We start from the raw sequence: 14,236 nt of genomic DNA, 5'->3' as shown, positions 1-14,236 counted from the left end.
TGCAGGTCACCTTGAACGGAGCCCACTAATCCTGCTCTATGTGGGTGGGGAGGTGGGGGGGGGGTGTCGTAATGTTAAAAAAAAAGGCTATGATGTAGCTAAATTGAGGATGATTCCCTTGTGTGCACAACAGGACGTAAAGGCGGAGGGCTGCCAGGAGATGAGCGGGAGGAAAACAGAAACGGGAACCGGCCTTGAGAGGAGCGATCGCTGCATTGAGAACCCTGAATGGGGAACTCAAAGACTTCACAGGAGAAATTCCTGGTGCCTCTGCTCCGCCTGCTGCTGTCGGCGCTGAAAGACCTCCGCTGTCTGTCACTTGTTGGTCCGCTGCTGCCTGTGAAGGCTTCAAGCTGTCCAAAGTTTCACCGGTGCCAGATCCAAGGCTGGCCCGCCACTCTCGCCAATCAGTCATCTTTTCCCCCGGCGCCTCTTTGTCTCATCGGGTGAATGCCTGAGTCTGTGTATCGGCCGTCCTTTCAGGGGAGCAGGGTAAACAGGGAGCGGTGGCGTTTGAGCAGACACAACAAGGCCTGAAAGACCCACAAGAAGTGCCACAACAGTTTTAGAATAAAGCAGTTAGATTAAAAACAGAGTCTGCAGCAGTTAATGATCTGAGGTACTTATGAGGAGTGTTTTAGCCAAAAGGAGGTTAGTGGGAGATTTTTCCCCAGTAACTCTTCGTATAAGTTTGTGTGTGTATCAATGCACTTTTAAGAAAAACTAAAAATCTGTGTTTAATGGTCCAAGGACCCAATAGAAAAGTTCCATTATCTTCCCGCACAAGCTGCCATTGTCAGTGCACGTTCGCAGAGTCCTCCAGCACAGCAGCCTGCTCAAGAACGAGGCATAATTAATGACTTTGTTGTCAGGCACAGCGTAGGACTGGGTGTCAATCACACGCTGGGCTTTCAAGCAGGGATCATAATCCTCCTCCTGTTTGCAGCAGGACTCCCAGCAGCTCCGGGCCCGTCTGCCTGTGTTTAGCCCGCGACTCTCCCGCGACTCTGGGATCAGCAGGCTGCAGAGGATTACATGACCACAAACAGTGCAGGAGGAATATGAGGGATCTGCTTTGTTCTCTCACACACAGAGAAGAGTTCCGATTATTAATGAGTGGGATGAAGTTTGGATTGTTGTGGGGTGGAAGAAGAAATAATACCTGAGAAATTCCCAGGATAAAATTACAATATGTTCCAACATTAAGTGTTGGTGCCACCCTGGAATAAGGCCAATAAAGTAGAGCGAAAGTTTTATAAAATGTGCTCATCTGTCAGTTAAATGATTAATAATTTACCGAAAAATTGTGCTGCATTGGAGGAATTCAGTCGTCACCTGCCCGCCTGCCGGCTCTCTCAGCCTTAATGAATATTAATGCTTCTCTGAACCTCTCTGATATGGAGACCCCAAAACACTCATTCATGGCGCTGTCAGTTTTATGAGGAACTTCAGCAGCCACTTTATACTGGTCAGGTTGCCATGGAGAAATTACTGATGAAGCAGCGCTTCATTGTCAATGGAGTTGATTGGAACTGGCTTGGATACGCGGCGTGCAAGAGACCAGCTGGTCCTGAAGGAGTTTTTATGTGTTTGTTGTTAAGTTATCGCCTATGATCTTCAGTGAGCTCCGGTTGCGATGAAGAGAGGTTCTGATTTGAGGAGAATCTGGAGGAAAATGAGCAGGAATTCTGCAGGGCTGTGAGAGAGAACAATGGCAGGTTCTGTTGGAGAATGCAGCATTGTCACACACGCAGGCTTCACTGAAGTGTAGGAGGAAGCGTCCCAGCGCTGCTCAGACCGAGAGAGAAACCTTTGACGTCTCATTTCTCATCCAAAGCGTTCCGACGAATCAGCGTCAGCTGAGATATTTATTTAACAATGTGTCTCTGATTTGCTTGGACACTTTCAGACGCGTGTCATGTCCTGCTCTGACACCGAGACGGAGGAAGGCTCTGACTGGCTCAGACAGGGTCTCTCCAGAGCTGCTGCAGAGTCCACCATGACAGCCTCGGCGCTGACATCATGTGTGGCCTACGGCGCCGAGGCTGGCACGCAGCATGTCAGCGAAACTGTTCTGTCATACAACCATTCAGTTCCTACAAAACCTCTTTTAGATCCCGTTGCTACACCTGCTTATTTTTACATTAGATACAGGACACGTGATGTAGATTTGCCCCCACAAAAACACTTTAATTGCGCTGGAAATCACTGATGTTTAGTCCCTCATTGTCATTTCTCCTGTTTTTGAAGCTGTGACTTTCACAGTATGTATATATGTATGTATGAATATATGAATGTATTATGAGATAACAGGTCAACAAATATGGATGACCTTCCAAGAAGACTCAGAACCTGCATGGAAAAGTGAGAATAACCTCCCACTGCTTTCGTTTCCAGGGTGACTTGACGCACTCGGCTCCCACCTCCGTCGCCTCGCAGAGTTCTGAATGGGAGCCGAGATGGGGAGGTGAGCCCCGGCCAATCTCCAACATCCCATAACACACAGCACGGAGGCGGTGAGGGAAAAGCAAACGTAGGGGGAGCGTTGTTATGTTTATTACAGGCCTGAATTTCGTTTCACGCTCTGGTGCAACGATATTCCACGCAGCTGTCTGGCGGGAGCCCGAGCTAAAACAGCAGGTCAGTACCTGCAGCAGCATGATTCACAGTCCTGGATGAATCACCTGCCTCGTTTCTGCCAAACAAGAAGCTTAAATGAAAGATGTAATGCTGTTTGATTGAAAAGTACAACAGAGCAGCAATTAGCTCCTGCAGCCACGGAGCTTCTCCAATTGTGTGGCTGACTTCCCCTTTTCCTCTCTCTGATTGCCGAGCAGCAGCGTGGCTATCTGTGCTCTTCATCGTTCACAGGGGGAGGGAGAGCCCATGGCACAATTGGGCCAGCGCCAAGTGAGAGGGGTGACATCATCCATCCATTGTGCCGGACGCCGTGGAGGCCGGGACATCATTACCACGGAGCCCATGACATCATCCTCCGGTCAGTTCATCTATCGGAGTGGTGACATCATGCACAGTGAGTCATTTTCTTCGAGACGCAGATGTCTAATCGTGTGTTTTACTGTCGTTACCAGTATTATTACACTTCTGAAATGATTGCTGCCTTCATCACAATGAACCAGGTGTAAAAATGACTCATGGCTCACCTGTGTGCTGTTTCGAACACCTGATGCCTTCCCCCGCACGCACATGTAGCTAGATCTGCAGTTACGTTTATTCCATTTATTCATGTTCCGTCCGTGCATTTAATAATTGTAACCCCGCTTCTCAAAGAAGGTTCCAGGGTCGATTTCCAGTTCCTATGTGGAATTTGCATTTATGGGTCTTATACAGCTGTTCTTCCCAGGTAGACAGGCAGACTGGGTTGTGTGTGTGTGTGTGTGTGTGTGTGTGTGTGTGTTTCCTGTGTGCTGACTTATCCAGGGTGTATTCCTGCCTCCTGCTAAGTGGATGCTGGGATGGACTCCAGCACCCCCTGCACAGACGCTGTTTGAGGAGGCTGCAGCTTCTCTTGGTTCCTGCCTCTCCTCTTCAGAGTTCGCAGGCAGCTCCATCCATCTGTTGGCTGGTTGGTTTTTGTAAAGCAGGAAAACACAAAATCTGCTGGATGGACTTCATAGAATGTTGCAATGTTTGGATCGAGCCAACAAGCCCCCTTTCCGGTGGGGTGTGGATCCAGTATTTTAAAGAAAGGAGACATTTCTTAATAATTAAAGTCATCCAGTCGCACACATATATCATGGATTGATTTGTCTATATAATTTAAAAAGTATCATATGTTTCATTAGCTGCGTGATTTCCTCTCTGATGGTGCCAGACATGTAGGGGGAAACCACGTGAGACCCTATGCTGTAGGTGTGAGTGCAGGATGAGTCATGAGGGGCTGGATCTATACAGTATGTATACGGCCCAGTCCACATGCACACGCACGCACAGCACAGCTGCATCCTGTCACATCTGACGGCGGCTCACCCACATCATCAGCAAGTATGAGGCATGTTTAATTATGGGTGCATAATGAACATTACTTTAGATGTTCAGACGCCGTGAACGGCCCACAAACATTCCGCTGTGGAATCTGTAGCGCTCCTCCGGACGCGCAGGCAGCGACGGCGAGCTGCTAATGTCGCTTTGGTAAATGAGAGGTGGAAAAACTATGAATAAGAGTCATGTTATTATGTCGCAGGGCGAGTATTAGCCCTCAATAAAAGAAAGATTTAATGACCTGCCATCGGATTCTTCTCATAAATGCTCATGCAGGACATTCCAGACGTCACCATCACCCCCATTCCTGGATTCCGTGTTCAGTGTGCAGCACTCGAGTTGCGACGCTCTAACACAACGCTCGTCATATTAACACATTAATATTCTGCGTGAGTGCTAATAAACTGAAAATAATCTACATAGCAGCAGGGATGGACGGTGGCACAGAAAGGAGAAGTCGTTCTGTGCAACAAGAATATTCATTTCAGCCGTTAGCTAAGCAGAAAACCCAGAAGGAACCTTTGCAGCAAGTCATCCGTAGCAGGACTAGCTTGATTTCACCAGAGGCACCACCGTCTGCGCGTTCTTATGTAAAAGTGTCGGCAGCAGCGTGAGGAAGCCTGTAGAAGCAGGGCCAGTTGTGACACCTCTGCTGAGCTTTCAGCTCCTGTGACACTCCAAGAACAACCCGTCCTGTTGCTGAAGCTAAAGCAGCTGAGGATTTAGGGAGGTCGCCACAATGCCACAGCACTGACACCACCTGCAAATGGACTTTCCTTGTGTTAGACCCTCCTGCTTCTTGCTATTTAAGAGTGATTCTCCACCTGAGAGGCCGCTGGATGCAGGATGAGCCGTTAGAGCCGTTAGAGCCGTTAGAGCCACAACACGTCACATTTGTATTTTGATGCTGCACGTTTCCATTTGATAGCTCTACTTTCTGTTGGGTTTCCTAGCAACAGGTCTGAGTCAGGGCTGGCACAAAGGCGGAGGGGTGGGGGGAGGGGGGTCAATGTCACCAAACCCTGATTAGCCTCTAATTACTTTAATGGATGTGTGCCCCTCTATCATTCTTCAACTCCCTGTTTTCAGCTCTCAGAGGATTCATCCATTAAGCATCATGAATTTAGCTGTAATTTCTGCAGCATTGTCTTTCCTCTCTTTTTATTGTCAGCTAAAGCACCAGAGCAGTGTGAGGAAGGTAGTTCAAGATGGTTAAATATGGATTTTAATATTTCCCCTTCCCAGAATCGTAATTAACGAATCATAATTTTAGATTATGTAGGTAGAATATGCAGCACTGCAGCCAGAAATGTGAAAAATAATAAGATACATACTGTATTATCATGAACGGAAAAGTTGAGCATGAAGGAAATCTCTTTATTGTGACCTTAATAAATAAAATATAAATAAACTGTTTCTATATTTTATGACAGTTGTTTATGGAGGAAGTTAAAAGAACACTGTAAAATCATTCAAATCACATAACCATAAATTCAACTGAGTGGAAAGAAAAAAAAGGGGGGGGGGGGGGGGGGGGGGGGGGGGTGAAACATAGGGGATAATATGGGGGAGGCAGAGGAGGAGAAAAATAAGAAGCCAATAAAGGTTGAAAAACACTATATTTTCCTCCTACAGAGGGAAAAATGCTTTTATAAATTGGTGGAAAAGGCTTAGATATGCTTCTTCTCTCTTGGACGTGCACAGTTCCACCTGTTCCTGCGCTCTGTGGGTGGAGATGTTCAGCGGATCAAAATGTAGACAAATAAAAGATGTTCCTTCAGGCTAAGAAACCTTTATATAATAGATCCGCTTCCACGTATATCACCCACTAAGACTCGTCTTTTCCTCGGCACCATCTTTTCTTCCCAATAAATACCTCCGTGGAACTGTAGCTAGATTAGATTAGATCAGTTTGCATAGAAGGAGTCGGGCGAGAGACATCGTACAGTATTGTGAGTATTTCTACTGTTTTATTATGTAACGTTTATGTGCGGCCAGAGGACGTGCTTTCAAACACGAGCAAAAGAAATTACACTTGTCATCCACAATCCGTCCTGCTTCAGCACGTTTGTGTGTGTGTTCCCTTTTCGTCCACCCGACACCTCCTGCGTGGTTGCTATGGTGAACAGTGTTACAGTCCATTTTCTTTCACATGCTGCCAATCATCAGATCTGAGATGCGTCTAAAAAGTCACAAATTATCTACGTACAGTTTAATCTCCTACTCAAATTCTTGATATTGAGACGCTTGCGATTGTGTGTGTGTTTGTGTGTGTGTGTGTGTGTGTGGTGGGGGGGGGGGGGGGGGGGGGGGGGGGGGGGGGGGGGGGGGGGGGGGGGGTCCTTGGTGAGTCAGTGTGTAGGCCCAGCAAAAGGAAGAGACATCTATGTTTAGACAGAATCTTCACAGCCCTCTAAATATTCCAATGCGTGCGTTATTACAAAACAGCCTCTGGCATTGACTTATAGAGAAGAGGAGCGTCTCTCTGGCAACGCGTGCACGTGTGTGTGTGTGTGTGTGTGTGTGTGTGTGTGTGTGTGTGTGTGTGTGTGTGTGTGTGTGTGTGTGTGCATTATAATTTGGTGATGACTCAGCATTCAGACCTCAGTACTGAAAGCGGAGATAAGTCCATCCATCCATCCATCCATCCATCCATCCATCCATCCATCCATCCATCCATCCATCCATCCATCCAGCCATCCATACATCCATCCATCCATCCATCCATCCATCCATCCATCCATCCATCCATCCATCCATCCATCCATCCATCCATCCATCCTTCTTCTCCTGAGTCGTGGGGCAGCAACATCACATCAAAAAGCAGCATCACAAAGGTTGTTGTGGTGCCACCACAGGAAACTCTGACCTCCACATGGCGTAATTGGTGCCCTGGGTTCAGCCAAAACTCCCTCTGTTATTCTGCCGGCTGGCGCCGCTGGTCGACTCCTGATGTTGACATGATCACGTGGTCAGAACAATTATCTGCACACATCAAACCAGAGGTGGAGTGCAGCTGCACGGCCCTCCTGAGCGTGCGCGCACGAGCATCAGCAGCTAAGCAGAGAGTACTTTGAGTAAATACATGACATGAACCCTTTTGAAATGGACCATTTTGATCCAATAACGACAATAAAATCGAGGCTGAGTGTTTCAGTCGTGCCCTCGTGATCAGCTACAGCAGGACTGAGCTGGGGTGAAAGATGAGGCTCCACTAGGTCCTCCCGACACGAGGTCGCCCTGTTCCCTTGTTCTCGCTCCGCATCTCCCAAAAACAGTCCTATTAGTGGACACACACACACACACACACACACACACACACACACACACACACACACACACACACACACACACACACACACACACACACGTTGACAGCTTGAGAGACCAACAGCGGAACGATGCTTAGCGATGCTTCTGTCAGAGAGGACAGTTTCCTCACTCTCTTCGAACAAACAAACAGATTTAAACGGGATCTGTCTTTGATAAAAGTTGCTGAGCCGGACAAATTTATGCTGCGCAACAGACTGAAAAGTTGAGGAAACTGCGGCAGACTGCACACGTGGCAGTTTTAGCAGCGACCACAAGAGTTACAGTATAATGCTCAGCAGAGAAATGGGCAAATCCTTATACGAATCGATGAAATCTGCAGGTTTTCTCATCAAACACTGCAAACTTTATTTCAAAGTCTCGTCAATGATCCAAAATAGCTGAGATAGAACACAGAAAATTTGCCAAAAACTAGCTATTTGATGACAGGTCAGTTAATGTGACACAATAAAGGTCTAAATACCTGTTAGATTGTGTTGTGCAGCTTTGTGTTGATTTCTGTATAAATCTTATAATTACATACACATTTTAAGTGTCCTGATCAACAAATCAGCGTCTCTCCTTCCTTCTGACTATTAAATAGCTGCGTGTGAAAATTGACTCCCCGGTCTCAGGTTGAGGTGCAAACAAGCACTCATTTATAATTCATGTGGAAAGTCTTCTGTCACAGGAGGATTTCCCTGCAAACGTCTGTTGTTGATTAACTGTGTTGGATTTGTCTGCAGGGATCACCTGTATTCATCCTGTGATGAAGGACTTTGAATCAGCCTCACTTCATTTCCATCAGTGCTGTTTTGTTTTTTGCTAGAATCTCTCTCTCTCTCTCTGTCTGTCTCTCTCTCACTCTTCACATAAATTTGCAGCCCATTCACCATCCTTTCATATTAGCATAGCGTGCTGCAGTGGGGGCACTGGAAGTTCCCAGGCTGACAGCTGATGAATTAGCATGCATGCTAATGCTGGCAGGTCCACGTAAATAGCCCCCAGTCACCAAACACCCTGTCACAAGGTATTTTTTAATAAACAGGCCAAAAGCTTATTAGTTTTGAGTCAGAGCAAACGAGGCAGCAGAAGCTGCAGGTCTTGAAAGATGCCAAGAACATGAATCAAAGATACACAAGCGACAGGTGAATCACAGAAGAGGAAGCATGCAAGCACATTAGGCTTATTTAATGAAAAATTCAAACTTTGGTTAGAAAACTGCAACTCAGGTAAGCGTTTAATATGATGGCGAGGACTGCAAGACTCGACCTGCCATCAAAACAGCTCAGGGGTCAGTAGGTCGCCAGGAGGCGGAGTCAGGATAGTTTCTGACAGCTGGCCCGATGCTAATGCTAATAGTGTATTTCACTTTTCACCAGTTTTACAGATTTTAACAGTTTTATACTTTGATATCCTCGTTAAAACTAACACACATATCTGACTGCTGAATGACATCATGCATCATGTCGTGATGTTATTCTTTCAAACCTTCCTCAAAGAAATGTAACACTTCCGACGTGTCTTGTATCCATTCAGGTTTGTAATAAAGGCAGAAGGTCAAGTGTGGATGACTGGTGGGACCTAATAGAGGTTGGGGGAGGTTTTGTTACAGCTCAATATAAAGCACACGTGTGTTGTATTTTTAACTACATGTGAGACACCTGTCACACGCAGGGACTCAGACGTGGACACACAGATGCTTTTGAAGGTACCGGTGAATGAAGCTGTGAAAGAACGGCGGGTGAATAAGTAACAGGCGCAGCCCGAGCGGAGCTCATTCGTTATTTTAGTCTGGAAGATAAGAGGAGGCTGAAAGCTCTGGAGGCCTGGGACCGACTCCGTCTGGGGCCTGAACCCAGATAGAAATCTCAAAGTGGGCCAATCCCGGAGACTGGACCTGTCAGTCCAGCGGCCCTGATGGGGACTGTTGTCTCACGGTCGAACACCAGTCTGAACACAGCCTCAAATTTGGGATTTGGTTTTCTGCTGTGTTGAATGGAGTTAGGTGACAACACGCGTGTGTGCGCATCAGATGTTGAACCTCGGGGCAGTCCCAGAGGACAATGGATGAGGCTGCACAGGCTACCCAGAATGCAGTGCAGTTTGGGGGCACAAAGTCGATGTTTTGATGCATGAACGAGCCCCAGACTGATCTTATGATGAAGGAAAAGTCCCGTATTTAATGTTGTGGCACCATCGCTGCTCCACATCTCACTCCTGCTCAAAGAGAGCTTAGATCAGACAACCATCAGGTTTTGTTCCATCAGGTTTAGCTTCCAGATTCAGGATTAATGTGTGGGTTTGGTTCATATCCTTAAATGCTAAAGGTTCTGGATTGAATCCCAGCCATTCTGTGTGGATTTACCATGTTTTCTCCATCATTGACCACCCACAAACATGCACGTGAATAGTGTGTGTCATGTGATGGGCTCATGACCTGCCCGGATCGACCCCAGGCTCTCCCCAGGTGAATTCTGGGAAACAAACATAAAACAATGTACAAACACATTTTTGGTTGTTAAATGCTGAAACCTTTAGGGAAGACTCCAGACCTCTTCCACATCTTCTTTCCCTCAGTCAGCAGCTGCTCTTCAGTCAGCCATCCCCCCCCCCCCCCCCCCACACACACATAAACCCCCCCATCTACATCCCTCTATCTCTCAGAAAATCCCTTTAAGAGATGCCTCTCTCCTCCTCTCCTCTCCTCTCCTCTCCTCTCCTCTCCTCTCCTCCTCTCCTCCTCTCCTCTCCTCCTCTCCTCTCTCTCCTCTCCTCTCCCTCCCCTCCCCTCCCCTCCCCTCCCCTTCCCTCCGTCCTCTCCTCTCCCCTCCCCTCCCCTCCCCTCCTCCCCCCCCTCCCCTCCCCTCCCCTCCCCTCCCCTTCCCTCCTCTCCTCTCCTCTCCTCTCCTCTCCTCTCCTCTCCCTGCTCTCCTCTCCTCTCCCCTCCCCTCCCCTCCCCTCCCCTCCCCTCCCCTCCGCTCCTCTCCTCTCCCCTCCCCTCCCCTCCCCTCCCCTCCCCCTCCCCTCCCCTCCCCTCCCCTCCCCTCCCCTGCCCTCCTCTCCTCCCTCCCTCTCCTCTCCTCTCCTCTCCTCCTCTCCTCCTCTCTCCTCCCCTCCTCTCCCTCCCCTCTCTCTTCCTCCTCTCTCTCCCCCTCCCCCTCCTCTCCTCTCCTCTCCCCTCCTCCTCCCCTCCCCTCCCCTCCCCTTCCCTCCCCTCCCCTCCCCTCCCCTCCCCATCCCCTCCCCTCCCCTCCTCTCCTCTCCTCTCTCTCTCCTCTCCTCTCCTCTCCTCCTCCTCTCCTCCTCCTCCTCCTCCTCCTCCTCCTCCTCCTCCTCCTGCAGGCTTCTATCTGGAGCAGTTAATGGACAGCTGAGAAATGGCCACCGGCAGCGAGAGTGGGTGATGGGGGGTGTAGGTGTGCGGGTACCGGCTCTTTTGTCTGCATGATGGAGGCCGACAAACCTGCATCACTTCACTTTAGAAAAGCCAAGGAAGGGTTTTAATCCCATGTACATTCCGAGGTGCACTCTATTGAATTTGCCTCCTTGGCTCTGAAAGGCATGAATCTTGGTTTAAGAAGTCGGACAGGGAGAACCAAAGCTCATTCAGAGCCTCACAGAGGATCAGAGCCGCACTAATGTGGCTGAGATCTGTATGTGGCCCACATACTTTTAATGTCACCTCAAACCTTATTTGTAAACTCTTCCTCCCCCTCCGCCTGTGTTCCTCAGCATGTCAAATGTTGAACTGATTGAACTAAATCTGTTAAATAGCTCATAAAAGTCTGATTTTTAACTGCAACCTGATCAAGAGAAGAAACCTGCTAATCTTTCTTGTGTTTCAATTGATTTCCCTGGGAACCAAGCCTAACAAGGTCCCTCAGAACGCTCATTAAGGCTGCAGGGTGTGTGTGTGTGTGTGGGGGGGGGGGGGACTGGGAGTTGATCACCTTTAATGAAGCTTCTTATGAGACAGCGGAAACAATTACGCAAGGTTAAGCACAAAGCCCTCATCCCTTCTTCGAGGAAGACTCGGAACTGAATTAAACCCGTACTTTTAGCTACACACACCCACCTTCTGCACAGGTTCCTGCGCTACGTGTGTACGATTCATGTCCGAGAAGAGATATGTTTCAAATTTAAAAAATGTAACACGGCTGCAGGAACATGGCCCTGACGGTGATGGAACAGAGGTGAACCTGCTCAAGGGCAAAAATAATCCAGCTCATCTGGTGTAATCCCAGTCTCAAGAGTGGGGGGACTGGGAGGACTGGAGAGCCCTTCAGACGTTTTGACCTGGAAAGTTGATTCACACCGTTAAAAGCATTCAAACCACACTAAGCTGAAATTCTCGGTTTAATATTTAAAGGTGGGCTAGCGCAGTTTCCATCCGAGCTGTGATTTCAGACACTCAAACACTGAAGACTGATGCCGTATCTTAAAATATCCGTGGGCTCGGAAGTAACAAAAGGTCAGAGAACGCCTTCATTAGTTCATCCTCCCGTCACCGTATCCTCGTTGCTCTCTGTGCACCTCTCCTCTTGTAGCAGCAGTCACCATTAAAACACTAGCAGGGGAAATATATGGCCTCTTTTGTCCGTTTTGTACGTTCCTTTGCTCTGTCAGAGGTACAGACAGGAGCAGCTGTGATCGTAGTCACGGCGGTTCCAAAGGTCCAGCTGTGCATCAAACTCCCTCTTCCACAGCTGGCGGGCAAGCTGAGCAGCCACTCCAAACGCAGGATTTAATGTTCTCAACTGTAAATTGTGCATCTGCGGGTCTCAGAATGCATTTTTTTGGCTGTTAGCAAAGATGTTGATGGAGGGACAGTCTGAACACACACTGTACTGACTGTAATAAAGATCATTTTTTAGTAGAAATGATGTATCCTTGCTTTCGTGCTGTGTACTGTAAATCTGATGCGGGCACCCTCGAGCTGTTGCTGTGTCAAAGCTTCAGCAAACAATGCTCTTGCTCTAAAAATAGACTAAAGACATCTCGCTTTCTTCCTGAGTTCTTGCAGTCGAAGCACAGATGGGCGACACATCCGTCTGAGATCAGCCTCTTATACTTGGAAAAGCACATTTCTACTCCGGTCTACCTGATGCACTTTGGAGAAGACGGTTTAAATGTGCTTTAATACACTTCTGAGTGGACGCAGAGGTTTAAAATAAATGATCACAAAGACGAGAAAGGGATTCACCACAGAGAGAACTGCATCCAGATGAGGAAGAAATGAGAAATAAAGATTGTTCAGGAGCCATTATGTTCAATAATGTGATTTTCTATAGATACGCGGGCTTGAGCGAGCGTATTTGATATCATTGTGTTAAGGTGTCTGATGCATCCGAGCCTCTGCAGCAGCATTACATCAAAATAACTCGGTTTAATTCCCCTCTTCAGAGTGTCCCTCATTCACAACCACACTCTGGATGTGACTCTTTTCATACCTGCACATTTGCTCATGGAGGCTTGAGAATGCACAGGAGATTACTTCTGACAGATGGAGGATCGGCTCTGTCACAGCACACTATCACAGTAAATAAAGCCCCCCTTAACAGACACACACACATGCACACACACACACACACACGCACGCACAGACATATAAAAGAATCAAGATGGTGTAAAAGATTTTGGAAGAGCGCTTTGTGATTTTTGAACGATGTTACAAAGCACCCGTCTCTGCTGTGAGGAAGGAGCAAATGCTATATTCTGAAAATGTCTGTGCCCACGGGCCGTGGGGGGGGTGGGGGAGGTGTGCACCATCACATGCACAAGTATGTGATCTTCTGTCCTCCCACGAGAAAGGCAGCGATATGAAATCTAGCTAGGAAGATGTCCGATCCCTCAGGCTCTCTCTCCCTCCTGTACTGGAGCTACTAGCAGCCAGAAGACAGACGCATCAGAACAGACACGCTCAGGACCACAAACGTCTTCACTGTCATGGTAAACATTCAAACAAACAACCCCAATATTTGCTGTCTTAAGCGTCCGTCATGTGGCAGGAATTGGGCCAGACTTCCGTATATGACTAATAATCACCGCGGCGACCAGGCGGAGGGGTGTTTCCTTTACAGTCTGCAGCAAAACCAGCCACGCTGGAGTGAACCGTGCCTCCTCCAGACCAGCCGAGCAACCTGTTGTTAACTGCACCCTCAACAGACGTAAACACAGAGTCACACACATCTACTCATACAATCTAACGAGAGATCCTTAAACGAGCCATTAGCTGGATACATATTCATAACGTCCTGCTTTATTATGTGGAGAAAAGCTCACGGCTTCGGTCAAATTTGAAGTCAGTGTTGACTAACAAAAGGATGTGAAATCCTGTAGTGGTCAGACATGCTGAGGAATGCGTGTGGATGAAAAATAAACCCAGAGAGATTGTTTCCTCTGACAATCTCAGGCAGCAGCAGTGGTTTTGTGTGGCTCTTCCAAGGAATGACATGTGAAGTTCCTGTTCGTTTACTGGGTAAACAGCAGAGAAAACGGCCTTCCTCCATGTTCGCAGAGGGGGAGGGGAGCCCTGGCAACAGAGGAACACGAGTCTAAATTCAACAGCCTCCTCTATACGTCCCTCCTTTTCCCCATTTTCATAAAAAAAATCCTTCATGTAAAGACAAACAATCTGAGCTGCTCTGACTTCTATACAATATTCTTTTCTCTCTGCATCCCAGGTTTATATTTGTGTTGTTTGAGGCCTTCTGGTCTTGTTCTGGTGTTGGTGTGTGCTATCAGTTGTCTAAATAAATACTGTATGAGCTGCAGACCTCTATTTGACTACCAATAAAAGGCAGCAGGAGGGAGACCAATGTGATTCATGGAGTGTACGAGGACCTGCGATCCTGTCAGAGTGCTGCCTCAGCACACACACACACACACACACACACACACACACACACACACACACACACAC

The sequence above is a fragment of the Takifugu flavidus genome, chromosome 9 (assembly GCF_003711565.1).
Source record: "Takifugu flavidus isolate HTHZ2018 chromosome 9, ASM371156v2, whole genome shotgun sequence".
NCBI lineage: Eukaryota > Metazoa > Chordata > Actinopteri > Tetraodontiformes > Tetraodontidae > Takifugu > Takifugu flavidus.
The sequence above is the reverse complement of the archived record's forward strand: the minus strand, read 5'-3'. Positions refer to the sequence as shown.